The 19,217-nt window shown below is 41.2% G+C and overlaps 1 protein-coding gene across 1 annotated transcript in view; it reads left to right on the forward strand.

The window, feature by feature from the left end:
- The first annotated feature begins 83 nt into the window (after positions 1-83).
- The window catches only part of LYPD6 (LY6/PLAUR domain containing 6), a 121,466-nt gene continuing 102,332 nt past the window's right edge, over positions 84-19,217 (forward strand). Inside the window, exon 1 of the mRNA XM_065927843.1 lies at positions 84-178. The gene's annotated coding sequence lies outside the window, so the exon portion shown is untranslated. The remainder of the gene's footprint in view (positions 179-19,217) is intronic.

A 19,217-nucleotide genomic window follows, 5' to 3' on the forward strand; every position in this document is an offset into this window, starting at 1 on the left:
CGCTCCCTCCCTAGTCCCCTCCCTCCCTCGCTCCCTCGCTCCCTCGCTCCCTCCTCGCACTCCCCGGCTCCGGCCGCGCGCTGGCGGGGCTCCGCATTGCACACTCTGGGGGCGCCGCAGTGTTCGTGGGATGGGGCAGCGGGCTGCCGCTGGCGGCCGGAATCCGCGTGCAGCCGGGGTGAGTAGAGGCTGGCTTCCCGGGAAAGCACAAAAGGAGAGGGGTTTCCTGCCAGCCTCCCGATCTACTGCGGGGCCTGGACCAACCACGGAGTGAGCTGAGTCCCTGCAACTGCCCTCTGCTAAGACAGTCCTTTACCCCCACACCCCCGGCCCCTCGGTCGGCGGAGCTGAGATCCTCGCTTCGGCATCCCGCTCCGCTGTTTTGCGTCCGAGTGGGCAGCCCGCACTGCGCGCAGCCTGGGCAAGTCCGGAGGGGCGTGTGTGTGTAGTGCCTGCGCGCTGGGGTGGGATGGAAATGTCAGGAGCTGCCAAGTTCAACGCTGGAGGAATCTTCCCCAAGAGTAATTCAGCACCTTCCCAGGGCCAAGCGTGTATCCACCAGAAACTCCAGCCGGAGGGAGAACCCCGGGCGGCGGAGTGGCAGCACCCCACATGTTGCTGCGGGGCGGGCGGGGTTGGGATGGAGATGGGGGTGGGCGGTGGCCCGGCTTGCGCCCATCCCGAGCAGCTGCCGAAGGGGCGGTGAGGTGGGGCGCTTCCAGCCGTTGCGCGAACGCCCAAGGCCCTCCGATCACCCACTCGCGGGGAGTTTTGCGAGTGGGTCATTCACCCACGGAGCCAGAGCTTCGCCTGGGCTTGACTTGGCGACCTGCTTTTCTCTCCAGTAAGAGCAGTTCCATTGATTATATTTGGATAAACAATTTAGCCTAAAGCTGCGGTGGATCTATCTGACTCGCTCTGACTCCCCGCGCAATCCCACTAGTTTCGCGCCCTCAGCTCCTGCCCTCGGATCCTATTCCTATCCGCGAGGTTCCAAACTCAGTGAGCATGGCTGTAACCAGAGTGGGGCCCGGTATCTGAAGCGTCACAATGATTTGCCATTTCCTAGGGGATTTCAAAGACTTGTTATAATTTGGATGAGGGAGAGGTGGGGGAGAGGAAAAATTGAGGAAGGAGCAATGTTTAGGAGGGGATTTTTTGGTAGAATAGCGTTGACCTACCAGAACATATGACTAAAAGAATGTTAAGCTTCTCCCTTTGGTAACCTACCCAAGGTGTGACCTCCAAAATTCAATTTTCTTTGTGGGAGACTAAGGAGTTTAGATTCTCCAGGGGGAAGCTTATTTCTTGTTAAATTGACTTACGGTGACATCCACTCTGTTCGGTTCTGCTCTGGCCAGCCATTTCAGATGCCTTGATATTATTAGAGCAATTCCCTTAAAGACATTACATTTTCTTTCAGTGAGAGGAACTCGAAGTAGCTCTTTAAAATTTTGGATCTGCACTTTATTTCTCTAGAAGACACTAATGGTTACTGTATATGTGCTCACGTGTACCAAGTTTGCAAAAGATATTTGTGCAATCGTCCATGAAATGGCTTTATACACATTTATGTTAAACCCATTTAAATGTAAAACATCTATCTGTTTTCAATTTTAGTTTCCACCTTGACCAAAGGCACCAGACTGAAACAGGACTTAAAAGAGGCTTCCTTGTTTTAAAAAAAGATTTTGCAGGACTCTAGTCATGAGAACAAACAGTAAGCTTTCTGAACTTGTGGCACACAAATGCTGTTAAAAATTGTGAATTAGCTTTTTGGGTTAAAAACATCAGAAGTGCTTCCAAACCAGAAAAGGTAGTTACAATGCATGGGTCTACCTTTTGAAGCTGTCCACAGTCTTTATAAGATGAATGTTTATAGCACAGAATGCATAAATGGGCTGATTATAGCGAATGATGCCAAGTAAAAAGCCATACTTTGCATCATGTTGTAAACTTCACAAGGCACGCTGAGATCTGCTATTAAAGTATCTGTGAGGAAGTCATATTTTCATCACCCCTGTTTTACAGGTGGAACAACTGAAGCTCTCAGAAGTTGAATAGCAGAGTTCAAGTTTTTTCCCCAAGTTCTTCCCTCCATTGCTCCCTCTCTTCCTTCTTTCATGCTGGGCTTCCTTATTTCCTGGTTCTAATTTCTGTACCTTTTTTTTTTTTCAACCCATAGCTACGGGACCATTATGTACCATTCTCTAAAGGCTTTACCGTGCAAAGTACCACTTAGCTCCCACTACATGTGGGCTGATAAACATTTAGGGAGAAAGCTAATAATGGGTTTTAAGGAACTATGTTTTTCAAAGGGGCATATTATTTTTATTAATGAGTTGTTAAATATACAAGTAATCAAAACCCTAAAGAATGATGTCCTCACGGTGTTTGCGTGCTAAGTCGCTTCAGCTGTGTCCAACTCTGAGACCCCATTGGCCGTAGCCCGCCAGGGTCCTCTGTCCATGAGATTCTTCCAGGCAGGAATACTGGAATGGGTTGCCATGCCCTTCTCCAGGGGATCTTCCTGAACCAAGGATCAAACTTGTGGCTCTTATGTCTACTTCATTGGCAGGCAGGGTTTTGTGTGTGTGTGTGTGTGTGTGTGTGTGTGTGTGTGTGTGTGTGTTTAAGCACTCGCACCCCCTGGGAAGCCCTGTACTTATGTTGTGTGCTAAGTCACTTTAATCGTGTCCTCTTCTTGACCCTATGGACTATAGCCCGACAGGCTCTTCTGTCCATGGGACTTCCTAGGCAAAAATACTGGAGTGGGTTGCCATGTCCTCCTCTAGGACATCTTCCCGACCCAGGGATTGAACCCATGTCTCCTTGATTGCAGGCGGATTCTTTCCTGCTGAGCCATCTGGTACTTAGGGTAGTACTTCAGAAAAATCTAGTGGCAGTGGCAGAGATGTTGGAGAAATATGTAGGTCTGCAACTCTGTAAGTAGAAACTCCTCGTACATTCAATAGACAATTACAATGAAATTCTAATAAATGATTGTTTTGTTAGTGTCATTTGAATTTAAAGAATTGAACAAAACATTACTTAAATAAACCCAGAACCACTCTGGGGGGGGGGAGGGGGAAACCCTACTTATCAAAAGTCCTGAAATCCTCATTAACTAGTTTACAAATGCAACAGAAGACATTGATTAAAGAGAAATCGTGTTTTTACTTGCATAGCTAGCAATAAGGAGCTTACAGCTATCTGCCTACATGATTATTTATTAAAAATCCATCATTTGCAGATCTTTTCTTGCCAAACTGTTGCTCAGGATATATTGCATAATATGTTGCATAATATTTATTAAGATGAGTAGAATTAATTTTGTTTGCATTAATGTAGGCATAAATATTTGAAGGGTCAGTTTACTAAATTAAGCCCATGAAGGGTGACAGATCCCAAGCATACTAAAAATGAGATAGCCAAAAATGAATGCAGACAAATTCTTGTAATGGATTCCCAAAATAACAATGAAAGACTCTTATATATTGTGAAATGAGAATTGTAGAAGTACCTGGCTTGCACTGTACCAAACATATACTCAGAGATATAAAAAGAGAACCCAATGTAAATGAGTTCTTTGCTTCTGCTTTTTCTGAATAATATTTCTATCCTCAGGCTTTCTCAGGCAGTAAATGCACTGTAAATAATAGATTGAGAAATGGCAAGTGCCGAGGATATTCTCGACCTAATCAACAGACTAGATACTAAATCTCCAAGATGGTCATCATCCAAGTGTGTTGAACTTTAGTGTGTAGGTGACAGCTCTCCAGAGCCTTGGCTGGAAGACTTGAGGGGCTCTTGTCAGGGGAGGAGTTTCAGGGAGGACCCTGGAGCCATCAAGCCAGATCCATGTCCCTGTGGACAACTGTGAGATCAGTGTTCAACGTGAACATTGATTACAGTAATACAACTTATTTTGGAGAAAGTGGAAATCATATGTTAGAGTTTAAGAAGGGAATATATTTGTAGCTAAAGTATTGCAGAAAGGATATATGTTTTAAAGCTTTCAGAAAGCTTGACTGGATTTCAAATCACGGTTCTCTCCCTGTTCATGACTTTTGTGTTTGGCCAAGAAACAAGAAACAAACTGGAGATAAATAGACACTTTTCTGAGTGGACAGGTAGGCTCTTCTGGGAACTAGTTTGGGGATGGTTTTATTTTAACTTTTATAAATGTCTACAAATGGTATGTAGTTCTTACAAGTAAGTGAAAACTATGCTTATAAAGTTGAACCACAGGAATAATTTAAAAGACAACCTAAATGGGAAGAAAAATAATAGAAGATTAAAGTCAAAATGGAAGATTGAAGATAAGTATACTTGGGAAAAGCAATCCCAAGCACATTTGTAGGAGATGGTTTTAAATTCCATCCCCGTCAACAGTCAAAATAGCTGGATAATATTCTCACAGCTCTCTTTTAAAAGATATGTCCACCAAGTTAAAGTCAATGTTAAGAGAAGGATATAAAATTTTATATTAGTGTGATACTATTAAAAATGTGTAGTTGAGTAAGTTTGTATAAATTCCCTGTACTCATCTGTCCAGCTTTCTATATAGAAAGAAATGCATCAGTACATTAATACTAACTGTCTTTGAGTATTATGAGATTATAGGGCTTCCCTTGGTGACTCAGGCAGTAAAGAATCTCCCTGCAATGCAGGAGACCCGGGTTTGATCCCTGGGTTGGGAAGATCCTCTGGAGAAGGGAATGACTACCCACTCCAGTGTTCTTCATGCAGAATTCCATGGACAGAGGAGCCTGGCAGGCTACAGTCCATGGGCCACAAAGAATCAGACACGACTCAGCAACTAACAGTACACTACGAGTGTGTATGAGATTACAAGTGTTTTTATTGTCTTCTTTTACTTAAGTACTTTCTAGATATTCTTCAATGAGCGTGTATTGCTCTTAGTAAAAAAGTATTATGAAAATAAGATATAGTGTTGTAATCTCAGATTTCGTATAGTCTTAAGAAAGGCTCATCAGATTATCATTTTTATGTCTTCTGCAAATCTGTAGTTGAAAAAATTGCCTCTGTTTTCCCCATGAATTCCCTATACATGAAAGGCAGCAAATTTAAAATTATTATTATTTTTTTTTTTTTGGTATTTGGTACTAAGAAAAAGTGTGACTGAAGATGAACTCTGTGCTTTCTTTAGATAGTGAGAATGGGGAAATGAAAAGGCGTTCTGTTTTTGCCATAATTATCACGATATGAGGAGAAGGACATGGCAACCCACTCCAGTATTCTTGTCTGAAGAATTCCATGGACTAGAGGAGCCTGGTGGGCTCCAGTCCATGGGGTTGCAAAGAGTCGGACACGGCCGAAGTGACTTAGCACACACGTAGGCACACTACCCTCTTCCCTGGGAGAAGGAAATGGAAACCCACTCCAGTATTCTTGCCTGGGAAATACCGTGGACAAAGGAGCCTGGCAGGTTACAGTCCATGGGGTCACAAAGTCAGACACGACTTAGCGACTACACCACCCACCACCGTCAGGATATGACGAACCAAGTTAATGGAGGCTGATATCTCTTGTAACAATTGTGTTGACAAAGCTTCCAGGGTCCCATAAGGGATGTGCCCAGTTTCCAGAATCGTGGCCCTCAAAGAAGCCCAATGTATAATGTCCTCATTAGATAATTTTAGTTTTCTCTCAGTCTACTCATAATATATAACCGGTGACTAGTTACCATTAAAGAGTAGGCTGACGCTTTTACCCTCTTGAGGTTGCTGCAAAGGAAGAGCTAGACAGCAGAAGTCAAATTCTCATGCACACGGTTACAAATACAGTGAACTTGGATTATTTTTCATGAAAATAAAAAACTAAAACACATCTGTTGAATTTGAAAGCAAGGGGGTTCAGACAGGAAGTAATAAGCTCAAAGACTATGTGTTAATAATACCTCTATCTCCTATCCTACATCCCACTCACTCATCTTTACTCTCTCTTTCACCAAGAGAGGATGAAGGCTAAAGTTAAAAAAGATACCAAAAAACATTGAGGTGTATGCATAAATGATTACCACATAATGGACTGTTGGCAAAACAGAAGCACTACAGAAGCATTGGGTGTGAAATCTTCATCTTTTCATAGACCTTTTAAAAGCCATGGATATAAGAATTCTTAAAACCAAGACTGTCCTATGTCTGACATTTAAACAAGTATCTCTAAGCATTCTAAATGATTAAATACAATACAGTTAATGTGTTTGGGCAGTAGTATTTGGGGTGAACATTTTCAAAAATATATTGCTTGATATTTTTATGCTCTAAAAGGCAGGATAAATAAGATTGCATTGTTCTTATTTCCCTCCTTCTTAAAAAGTACCAAATAGTATATAAACTAGCAAATGTACACATTGTTTCCATCACGATGTCTAGAAATACTTGTTTCTTTATGCCATTAAAGCAATTTAGATAATATATACACTTACTTGCACTTATAATAATAGCATTTATTACTCTACTTATTATTTGTATGGCTTTTCATCTACAGGACTCTACCTGCTTATGAGGGATTATTGTTAGTTTTCCATTGGCAGAGAGAGCAGTGTAGAACAACCTTAGAAGCCAGGAATCTCCCCACATAATTCCAGCCCCATCAGTTGCCAGACCTTAGGCAAGTGTGCCTTAGGCAAATTATATAGTTTCCTCCAATTTAACTGGTTACTATTAACTAGCTGACTGACCTTTAGCAAGTTAGGCACCCAGTGTCTGGGCTTCATTTGCTTGAACTATAAAATCAAGGGGTTGCACTAATTAAATTCCCAGGTGAGTAGCAACCAACATATTTTTTTTGACATTTAAAACTACCCAATAATACTGATCTAATGAAACTGTGACTTAATATTGGTATTTAGAAGAAACTAAGTTAACAAGACAGAGTTCTTGGAGATCTGTAATAAGAAATTTAAAACATCTAGCACATCTCCCTGGAATTTGTTCTTTTCTTACTATGTAGATCCTTCCTGTTCTTTGACTTGATTATCCATGTAGAATACATTTAATTTCTTAGAATTTTTTTGTTTTAAAGATAGAAAAGTTGACTTTGAAGTGTTCTAAAAATATTAACTCTTAAAAATACTGACTTTAATAGAAGTAATATTTTTCATTTATGTAGGGTCTTTCCATATAAGATCAAAGGAATGATATTAGAAATACATGGTTTTTCTTTTATGTATAACTTCATAGAAAGATTTTCCTTTATGGAATTCTTTTAATTCATATTCCTAGTCACCCAACTGAATGAGTCCACAGAAACTTTTGTAGCAGTTCTAACTTGTTCTTGGTCAGACGTGTCCTTGGTCAGGAGTGTCCTTTCATCCATTATTTCCCAACTGACAATTATTTTTAATCCTTCAAGGCCTAGTTCAAATGCAGTCTTCCCAAAGAAGTCTTTTCTCTTGATTTACATCAATGTACATTTTTCTCTTTTACTTATACATGTATTTCATGATAGCATACTGATTTTTACATTCTAGCTTATTATATACATCATTTCTTATTTCTGTTGAATGCTTGCATGAGTACATTGTTTTGTACAGAGTAAGCCTTCAATGAATGTGTTGAATAGACTTAATGCTTTCATAGAGAAAAAGCTATAAAGTTTAGGGATGGGCTGAGGGGTAGGGAGGAGGAGGAGAGGGAATTGCAGAAGATAGATTTAGATGGAAGAGATAGGTTGTGGTTTTGTGTGTGCTGTGTGTACTCAGTCATGCCTGACTCTTTGCAAGTCCATGGACCATAGCCTATCAGGCTCCTCTGTCCATGGAATTTTCCAGGCAAGAATACTGGAGGGGGTTGCCATTTCCTATTCCAGGGGATCTTCCCAACCCAGGGATTGAACCAGCATCCCTTGAGTCTCCTGCGTTCGCAGGTGGGTTCTTTACCGCTAGTGCCACCTGGGAGGCCCCTTTGGCTTTGCAGTTTATGACAATTGCCATGTACCTTTAGTCCCTGAATGACTACCAAGAGCAAACAAATACTGCCAACTGTGACTGTCCTCCTCAAAGACCCTTCCTTGCTTTTGTTTCCTAGGAATACACTCTAGGTATTGAGGGTCTTTACCGAACAGACTCTAAGCCATCAATCACTGTGACTGGGACTTGGGAAAGTTAGATAAGCCATCTGCTCACCTGAAAATAAAAAGCTGGCTATTTCACACTTTCACACTAAGCTGTACCATGCTTTTTAGAAGTGTATAGAATTAATTTCTGCTGAACGGAAAACAACAGAAAAGTTCAAGGAAGAAAATAATTGTTTCTTGTCAGCCACATTTAATTATTCATTTCTTACTACCTTATTAGCATTCTTTTTCTCTAGGTTACATGGTGGCTACCTGGCTATATGTATCTAGCATATGTTCAATGTGTTTGATCTTTATCCTTAATAGAATAAAACAGAAGACAATATATCAAACTTGCCATATATAGGTAAAGATATACAAAATCCTTCTTGGCTGTTGAAAACTCTTTGAATGAGTTTTTCAACACATAATTAGGGCTGATGCTTTTTAAATAGAGAACCAGACAAGGCTAGATCTGTTTAATCTCAAATAGCCAGGATTCTTCTTCCTGTTCCATTGTCATATGTTGGAATCACAGCCAGCTGACTTAAAATGTTGTTTTAGGTCTGTCTAGTCAAAGCTATCATTTTTCCAGTAGTCACGTATGGATGTGAGAGTTGGACTATAAAGAAAGCTGAGCACTGAAGAATTGATGCTTTTGAACTGTGGTGTTGGACAAGACTCTTGAGAGTCCTTTGGACTGCAAGGAGATACAACCAATCCATCCTAAAGGAAATCAGTCCTGAATATTCATTGGCAGGACTGATGCTGAAGCTGAAACTCCAATACTTTGGCCACCTGATGTGAAGAACTGACTCGTTGGAAAAGACCCTGATGCTGGGAAAGATTGAAGGCGGGAGGAGAAGGGGTTGACAGAGGATGAGATGGTTGGATGGCATCACAGACTCAATGGACATGAGTTTGAGTAAACTCCAGGAGTTGGTGATGGATAGGGAGGTCTGGTGTGCTGCAGTCCATGGGGTCACGAAGAATTGGACACAACTGCACTACTGAACTGAGGTGAGATGTGGCTGGATTAGCATCAACTCCACCCAATTCTGAGAAACAACTCAGAGTTCATTTTCTCCTGCTGCCAATAGTATTATTCTTTGGTAGAACCAAACCAGGCAAATAAAAATCAACAGGATTCAAAAAATGTTTTTCCCATCAAAGCTGTTCAGAAGCTCAGCTTTCTAAATGACAGGCAATGTGTATGCTGTAATGGAGTAGCAGTTTAAAGAGAGGTACTGTTTGTAATGGTACTTTCTTAGCTTGGAAACTATGTCATAGAGACCATTGTTAAAGGGGTAATTTTCAGCTAGGTTAAACAAATTTAAGAAATGTTGAATGCTGTAGCACCTACAAGACATAGTAGGCAAATGGATAAACTCATTTCCTACAGCTTCTGGGCAGTTTGACATTGCTTGAGGGCTTCACATCTCTTCTGGAACAGTGTACTGAATAAGGTTGAACATGGAAATGGGAAGCAGAAAAAGAGTACAAAAAAGAAGGAGCTGGAGGACTTACAATAAGGAAAGGATCGCCTACTTTATAACCAATTGAAGAAAACTTTCCAGTCCTATCTCATTCCAATCTTATCTGGGAAAGCCCAAAATAAACAAATTAAATTGAAAAGAGCTTCAAAGTTCTGTCTGCCTTAGGTTATCTTGTGTTCCTACCGCATCCTCCATTAGGGCAATTCTGGTGCTGAGTCATAGTCTCAACTCTAGAGTCTAAAAGAGCACTGTTAAAAGGTTTCCCTGAGGATTTCTCTGGTGGTTCAGGGGTTAAAACTCTGCGCTTCTAATACGAGGGGCACAGGTTTGATCTCTGCTCTGGGAACTAAGATCTCACTTGTTGCAAGCTGCTGCTGCTAAGTTGCTTCAGTCGTGTCCGACTCTGTGCGACACCATGGATGGCAGCCCACCAGGCTCCCCTGTCCCTGGGATTCTCCAGGCAAGGCATGGCCATAAAAACAAAAATAGCTTCCCTGAGGGGAAGCACATGTTGGCCAATCAATGAATCCAGCATATTGGTCAAATAGGCAAGTAAAAGTTGAGGGAATCAGAGTCCAAGGTGATTGAGATAGAGATCCAGAAGAGGCAATGATTTTGTTGTGAGGTATGGGTGGAAACAAAAAGATGTTGGGATCTTCGCTTATTTCCCACTTTTAATTTAAGTGCTCATCCAGCTATTTGCTGAATTATCAACCACTAATTCCTTCCTGTCAAGGCTATGGTTTTTCCAGTAGTCATGTATGGATGTGAGAGTTGGACTGTGAAGAAAGCCAAACGCCGAAAAATGGATACTTTTGAACTGTGGTGTTGGAGAAGACTCTTGAGAGTCCGTTGGACAGCAAGGAGATCCAAACAGTCCATCCTAAAGGAAATCAGTCCTGGGTGTTCATTGGAAGGACTGATGTTGAAGCTGAAACGCCAATATTTTGGCCACCTGATGCAAAGAGCTGACTCATTTGAAAAGACCCTGATGTTGGGAAAGATTAAAGGTAGGAAGAGAAGGGGACTACAGAGGATGAGATGGTCAGATGGCATCACGGACTCGATGGACATGAGTTTGGGTAAACTCTGGGAATTGGTGATGGACAGGGAGGCCTGGGATGCTGCAGTTCATGGGGTCACAAAGAGTCGGCCACAACTGAGCGACTGAACTGAACTGAATTCCTTCCTGGGTTTTGACCAAGCCAGTTAACTTCTTTGAATGTCTATTGTACATGCACTTCTAGAGCAGGGTCTGCAGGAAGAGATACTGGTTCCTTGGGATGTCTGGGGGGTGTGGAAGTACAATGGTCAGAAATGTTTGGGATGCAATGGGTTAACTGCTTTTCAACTGCAAGACTTTTCAGAACTTTTTAGTAAGTGAATGATCATTCTATATATCTGAAAGGAGGTATACTCTTCAGTGAATCCCAAACCTGTTTGCCAATGGGACCCATTTAGAAGGTGCATCTTTTGAATCAGTGTTCTGTGCAACACCAAATACTGGATTAGCTGTTGCCTGAGGTTCTTCTCAGTTTTAAATTCTGTGAATGTACAGCTATGTAGTATATCTTTCTTTCTGTTTCTTTTCTAGCTAACTCCTTGCCTCTCATCTTGAAGAATTTTTGTGTTGTATAAACCTTTTGATCAAAAATGTACTCTTAGAAAAATCCCTGCATCTACTTTAAGATCACATTGAGACAGTGCAAACCTGCAAGCCATGCACTTTCCCCAAACTTGTATATTTTAGATGACATAAAGTCACAGGCAGTCAGAACACAAATAACAAATTCCCCCAGTACACACACCCTGACAAAAATATTGAAATGTTTATTAATAGAAAGAATAGAGAGGGGATAATATTTCACAAAGGAACAATTTATAAAAGACCCAGATCTCATCCTGGCAGAGGCATTTCTGAGCAAAGCAGTGCAATTAATCTCAGAGTTGTAGCATAAAGATGAAATGATGAATACTGAAGGTATACAAAATGTGCACTGTCCTTCCCCTCCTCTTCAGGATTACAGGCAACATCTAGCACACCTCTCTTCACCCAGCACCAGTCTTGGACTTTCTATTTGGCTCCTGCCAGATTCCTCCTTTGCTGGATGAGGAGCTGGTAAAAGGTAGGGTGATTTGGGGAGGCAGAGGCAGCAGGAGTGGAGGGTGCAGCATAGCTGGTTCTGGATCCTTGTGCTGAAGTAGCTCCCCTTTCAGAGGTTGTTAGCAGTCGGGGGTAGTAGGGGGAAACAGGACTTAATTCTGGGTTAGAAAGAAGTAATAAGGATTCACAACTTTTTTTTTTTTTCATTTTGTCATCATTGCACTTTGTGAATTCTCTGGAATTAGAATTAATCCAAACCTCTACAGGTAACCCACAGCAGACAACTTTCAGTGGGCTCTGAATTTAGTTTTCTTTCTGTGTTTTTAAAGAAATAATTTATTAGATAATGTTAGGATACAAAAGCCAAAATAGGATAATAATTTCTCTTTTACGATTAAATTTACATGTGGCACTATTTCTAAAGTTTGGTTGTCTATCCTCCACCCTTATTTAAAAATTTTAAGAATATTTGTCAAATGTTCTGTTATTTGAATTCAGGTTTATCTCTGATGAAACATCAATATTCCTATTTAGTTTTTCTTGTGAAAAGAATTGGAATTAGTTGTATGCATTTAATTATATTTTTAAACTCTAAATTGAGGTTTGAAATTTGGTAAAGAATTTCTAACTATTTTTTTTCCCAAGTGATAATATACATGTTATGATATTGGCTTGACTCATAAGACTCGTGTTTCCTCACCTTTTTGAGTTGTCTCACTGAGAATTCCAAGTGGCACTGTGCCTAGATTTTTTAATTCAGCTTTCTCATATTAGAGGCTGTCTTTTCTCTTCCCTTAAACATTTGAGCAGCATTTTAGTTCCTTGCACATTGCAAGCACTGGCACAAACTAGATGCTCAGCAGATATCTAATGAGAAAGAGTCTCCCTATTCTATCAGTGTTTGCTGAATAAATAAAACAGATTAGTTAATGAGCAGTGCTTCCTGTAACTGTCACCACTGTCATGCCAGTAATGTAACCATTACCTACTATACAGACTGTTTTTCTTAAAAATAAATTTTTTATAACCTGCCAACATAATGCTAATTAGTATTTAATGTTCATTTTCCTGTTTCAGAAGATACACAGATAAAACAATTCCACTTAAAAAGTTTTGTACAGGTTTCACCAAACCAAACAGATGTAGCTGGTTCTGTACTGCGGCAGCTCAATGAAGTCTGGAGGAGACCTGAGTCTTCTCCCATAGGAATGAGATGCTCTCTGCGGGACTGAACCCAAGGGCTTTCAAACCACTGAGTAGGGTTTGTTTTGGCATGCTACAGCATTTCCCCTTTGGAATGTTCAGTCAGTTTAGGTATGCTGATTTCCATAAAGCTTTTGGCATAGAGTTTGAGTCATCTTTTGTGAAAAAGAATCTCGTTTGCATTGGGTCTGTACTTGATTGTTGATATTGTATAGGCTGTGCTGTGGATGTGTAGAAAGACTAGGCATTTTTTAGACTTCTTGACTAGTAAGTCTCCTTTGTTAAAGATTAGTTGTTTGAAAAAGAAAACAGACTCATAGGTATAGAGAAAAAATACTAGTGGTTTCCAGTGGAGAGAAGGAAAGGGGGAGGGGCAAGACAGGGGTAGGGAATGAAGAGGTACAAACTGTTATGTATAAAATAAATAAGCATAGTCAAGGCTGTGGTTTCTTCAGTGGTCATGTATGGATGTGAGAGTTGGTCTATAAAGAAAGCTGAGCACTGAAGAATTGATGCTTTTGAACAGTGATGTTGGAGAAGACTCTTGAGAGTCCCTTGGACTGCAAGGAGACCCAACCAGTCCATCCTAAAGGAAATCAGTCCTGAATATCATTGTAAGGACTGATGCTGAAGCTGAAACTCCAATACTTTGGCCACCTGATGCAAAGAGCTGACACATTGGAAAAGACCCTGATGCTTGGAAAGTTTGAAGGCGGGAGGAGAAGGGGTTGACAGAGGATGAGATGGTTGGATGGCATCACGGACTCAATGGACAGGAGTTTGAGTAAACTCCAGGAGTTGGTGATGGACAGGGAGGTCTGGTGTGCTGCAGTCCATAGGGTCACAAAGAGTCGGACACGACTGAGTGACTGAACTGAACCGAAATAAGCTACAAGGTTATATTGTTCAACACAGGGAATATAGGAAATATTTCATAACAACCATAATGCAGTATAACGTTTAAAAATTATGAATCATTCACTATGTTGTACACCCTAACATATATTGTACATCAACTATACCTCAATAAAGAAAAGAAACGAGAAGGTATATAGCCGTCTCTTTTGAAACAGGATTGGGGGAAAGCTCCTCTTTTCTCTGTTGCATTCCTCCAATATCTGTAATTCCCTAACAGTTTGTCTAGGACATTACCAACAGCATCACTTGGCAAAGTCGAGTTGATTTATTAAAAGCACTTGTTATTTTAATAATCAAGCTAATGACCAAAGAACTCAAATGACTTGTTGGGGGCTTGGTATAGAAGTTGATTTTATTTGCTCTAATTTACCCAACAAATGACAGTATTAAGCTTCCCTTGTCCATCTTTTTTTGGGCAGGTGTTTGTGTCATTTGGGGGGCAGCACTTAAGAAATTGTCTCTTATTGGTGACTTTGAGAATTGTTCACACTTGAGTAGATTATAAACTTAAGTTTAAATAATGTTGAAATCTTTAAAAAATAGTTACATCATTTAACATTATTACATCAACGCTATTTAACAAGTCCAAAAATGTGAATGGCTAAATATTTTATACTTGCCAGTTCAAACATGGTGATAATCAGGCAACTAGTACTTCTTTTCTGGGCCCTACCCAAGATATAAATAGAAAGGGTAAGATAGGGCAACTGTCTTCATGGAACTCGGGCTGTCTTCTCCCTCTGTCTCTTTAAATATTTGAGATACAACTCATGCCAATTACAGTTCACAGTGAAAACACAATAGTGACTGAAATAAGAAAAAGTCTCTGGGGATAAAGCAGTAAATAACTCTCACAAAAATCCCTGTCTGTATAGTTCTTACATTCTAGAGGGTTGGGGCAGAAGATAAGGGCATAAATAAGAAAATATGCAGCATGCCAGGTGATGCTAAGTGATATGGAGAAACTGAAGTGGAGGGAGGGAGAAAGTATGTCAGAGGTGAGCTGGAGGCAGTTGGTAACTTTAAGTGTGGGGGCCATAGGGCCCCACTCAGAAGGTGTCACTTGAGCATCTGGACTAGGTAAGGGAGAGAGCCTTAGGGACCTCTGCAGGAAGGGCCTTCCAGGCAGAAATGCAAATGACGTTTGGCATCATGAAGTCACTGGCTCTCAAAACAGCAAGAGACCAATGGTGGGAGTGGAGTAAGCCAGGAAGAGAGTAGTATAAGGTCAAAGACATAAGAGGGCAGCCCTTCCATCAGGCACAGTCTTAGATGCTTTCCTTCTTCGCTCTGTCCTTTTCTTTCTTTCTTTGGACTGAGAGAGCTGGGCCATTGGAAGAATTTCCACCAAGGAATGACCTGATTAAATGTATGATTAGGAAGGAGGGGACAAGGCTGAGGGAGGCTATTGCAACAATCCAGATGACTTTGGTTTAGATACAACGTGGAGTGGAGGTTGCAGCCGAGGTGGTGGAAGGCGGCATCCTTTTTCTGTTTGAAAAGAATGGAGCAGATAGGATTTACTGAAGGGTAGGGTGTGGGGCATGAGTGAGGAAGCCGAGTCAAAGATGGATCCAAGGTTTGGGATCAGAGAACTGAAAGGGTAGGGTTGTCACTTACTGAGATAGGAAGGCTGAGGAGGAGCAGTTTTGTGAGAGGAGCCCATCACCCAGAGACATTTTATATTTGAGATGCTTCTCAGGCTTCCACGTGGAGACAGTGAGTTGGTGGTTGGGGATATGACTGTGAGTTCAGGAGAGAAACCTGGGCTGAAGATGTAGTTGGGGGGCTTCACTCTCTCTGTAAAAGCCAGGAAACAGGAGCTAACCCCTATGAGTGAGGAGATCAGATTGGTCTGTCAGGGCAGAATGAGGGTAGTTAAGTGACCATTATAAAGTCCTTCACTTTTTTGCTACACCTACTGACAGGAGTGAGGAATATGTGGGCCAGAAAAGATGAAGCAACTTTTCATGGAAAGTGTGAAAATGGAGCTGATCTTTGCAAATGGATGATATTTGGAGGGTTAGAAATAACGAAGGGAGGGCATTTGGTTAAAAGATAAGCGAATTAAACCCTGGCCCCTTAGCGGGAAGGTAGTAACGGGAAACTTACCAAGTTCAGGGTAGAATTTTCTCACTAGTGGGAGGGGTGAGAATTATAGTCTGTATTCCGTCTATTTCCCAGGGCCACGATATGCACACAATAGAGTCTTGAGTCTCATTAAAATCTTGAGTGTTTCTTGACAGTTAAGCAACAGCTTCTTCCCCTTATCCTTGCAGCTGGTGCTACCTTATATTTTGAGTAACTTGAAACTGACATGTGGGGAATTTTAAGTACATATGTTATCAAAACAGATGTTTCACAGACTTTATAGACTATCGGGAGGTCAGCTCGTCTTTCAGAAAGCAGCTTGGAATGAATTTAGTTCCTCTCATAATTTTATGTTCTCCAAAGTCACTGTGTGGGAAATTTAAAATTTATTAGCAACTTTCTCTTGTTCTTGAATCTTAGATAGCAATTTCAGTAAGTTGGAAAAAAAATTGTATGCTGCGTTACGTAGAGGCAGATATTGAATGACTTTACTTGCCTGGTGATAAATCTAAGGCTTGTCAGTATTTTAATGCTTTCATTGGAACTTTGGAGTCATGGTCTATAAAGGAAAAAAAAAAAGACCTCTGCCTTCTTTCTTGATGCAAAATGATAATTAAAACAAAAGTGACCATAAAATAATACAAAGGATGCCAACTTCAGAGCAAATGGTGAGAAAACTTTTGCCTCTTGTTGCCTCTCCTACTTTTTACTAGAATCTAGATGAGGATCAAGTCTCATTTTTATTCTGGGTAAAAGTTTCTCATGAAGTTGGGAAAGTTGAGGACTTTGGCAGAACTCCCTGAGGTAGGAGCAAGTTATCCATTTCTTTGTTCATTTTGCTTAAAGAATGCCTTTGAAACAGCATGGTGTTAGTGGTTTGGCATCACCAGGTGTGACATTTCTGTATCCCCACTTTTTCTCTGGGTTTCAGGGAGGTACAGAGCAGAGCTCCCCTAGATGTTTGGTGGCTCAGACAGTAAAGAATCTTCTGGCAATGTAGGAGACCCAGGTTCAATCCCTGGGTCAGGAAGATCCCCTGGAGAAGGGAATGGCAACCCACTCCAATATTCTTGCCTGAAGAATTCCTGGACGGAGGAGCCTGGAGAGCTACAGTCCCTGGGGTTGCAGAGAGTCGGACATGACTGCAGTGAGTCGGACACGACTGTGTGTGACACAACACACAGGTGTTGGCTGGAGAGTGGTGATCGGTGAGCAGTTCAATGGGCTGAACACTGTCCAGTAGAACGTTCTAGTCTCTCCTGTGGTGACAGAAATATTCTGTGTCTGCACTGGTCAGTATAGAAGCATTGACCACATGTGGCTACTGAGTTCCTGACATGTGGCTGATGCAGCTGAAGGAACTGAATTTTAAATTTTATTTAATTTTAATCTACTTAAATTTAAGCGGCCACATGTGGCTAATGTCTGCTAAATTGGTGAGCACAGCCAAGTTGATGGTGGGTCTTGGGCTTCCTGGAGCATGGAGTGGGCAGGTGCCCACCCTGTCCTTGCTGGGGCCTCTCCACCACCCTGATGAGAGGTCCACAAGCAGCTCTTTCTCATCCAGATGCAGCCCCCATGGTAACTTCTAGTGACTGGAATAGGTCAGGACTTCATGACATACCTCCTCCCCATCCTTCATGGAAGTGGGGAGAAGGAATATAGAAAGGCAGAGTGATGCTGGAAGAGATAACTTATTGTTACAGTCTTAAAGACCTTTGGCACTAGAAAGTATGATATTAAGAATAGCCTATTTAAATCATGAAATATTTTATAACTGATTATGATAGAGAATTATCCTGGGGCAATATTTAGGGGTAATGTTGTGAGATAATCGTCTCACTAGTTAGTTGAAAGTAGGGGTTCTGTGGGGGACCCACTTTCTTTCCCGGAGGATGGTTGCTTAATTATAAGCAGTGCTCTTAAGGTTTTTTTCATTTTTCATTTTAATTTTGATTAATTTTTTATCTTCTTCTGTTTAAGAAATAATTTTAATAATTCTTCCTTTATGAATATTATACTTTTTTGTGAATAAGATTTACAGAATATATATATATATAACTTATTTCTTTAAAACATTTTACACAGTGGAAGTTTCTTTCTTCTATTATTCTAAACTATTTTTATTTATTTTAACATTTTTATCTCATTTATTAATTTTAATCTTTTGCCCATGCCACATAGCATGTAGGATCCTAGTTCCCTAACTAGGGATTGAACCTCTGCCCTCTGCACTGGCAGTATGGAGTCTTAACCACTGAACCACCAGGGAAGTCCAATTTGCACCAGTTTTTTTTCCTTTTATAAAATTCCACATCAAGCAATACACACACACACACCATTGGTATTTATATGAAAACCCGTAGCAGACTTTCAATAATCGACTCTTTAAAACTTTCATTTTAAAATTAATAGTGTATCACTCTGTGGTGGGGACTACTAAGGAGAGGGATACAGAGCACAGATTTTAACATGACTACATTAGGGCCACTGTTGGCCAAGGATTGAGTGTGTGACCAGGACCCCAGTAGGCCCAGTCTCAGAACTCTCAGTTGGAAGTTGATGTTATGACGCATGCCCCATTAAAATGATACTCCTGGGTCCTGATGGGTGGTGGACGAGAGGAGAAGGAGAGCTTTTGCCTCTCAACAATCAGTGCTCACTTCAGAAGAATTCTGCATACAAGCAGTCTTCCCACTGCAGTGAGGAGCTCGTCCATTTTGAATTTGTGGAGAATGGTTTTTAAAAAGATTTTTTGATTGGTATTCCTGTGGTCATTCTGTCACTCTTACTCATAAAACCAAATGGAGCCTGCGTGCCAGGGACTATGCTTCAACTGCTATCTAAATGAGGAGGAAAAATCTGTGTAGATGGATGAAGAAAACTAACAATAAAACATGCTGTGAGAGAGATCCCAGATGAGTGTCAGGCAGTGAACGCGTGTCCGCTGCACTTGTCCTCAAAGACATAAAGGGCCGTCAGGTGGAAGAGGTACCGTACTTCCCCTCGGGGGCTCCAGAAGGCAAAACCGGTGGTTATTTTCTAACTAAATAAATGATTTTGAAGGCCTGTTTGTGCAGAGCCCTCTGGTGAGGGAGAATAATTTAGGAGTGGAAAGCTGAGCAGAAGATGAAGATGTGACTGTGACTGCCAGTTGTGGGGAAATTCATTTAAGCCGAGAGAAGAGAAAACTTCAGAAAGTAGAAGAGGCCACATGAGCAGATTAGTCCCCTTTGAAGGAGGGGTCCCCAAAGAGACTTCCTGCATCTTGAATGGGGAAGAGGGAATTCATGCTGATAGAGCATGCATGCACGCATGCG

This window comes from Muntiacus reevesi, chromosome 3 (genome assembly GCF_963930625.1).
Source record: "Muntiacus reevesi chromosome 3, mMunRee1.1, whole genome shotgun sequence".
In the NCBI taxonomy this organism is placed as follows: Eukaryota; Metazoa; Chordata; class Mammalia; order Artiodactyla; family Cervidae; genus Muntiacus; species Muntiacus reevesi.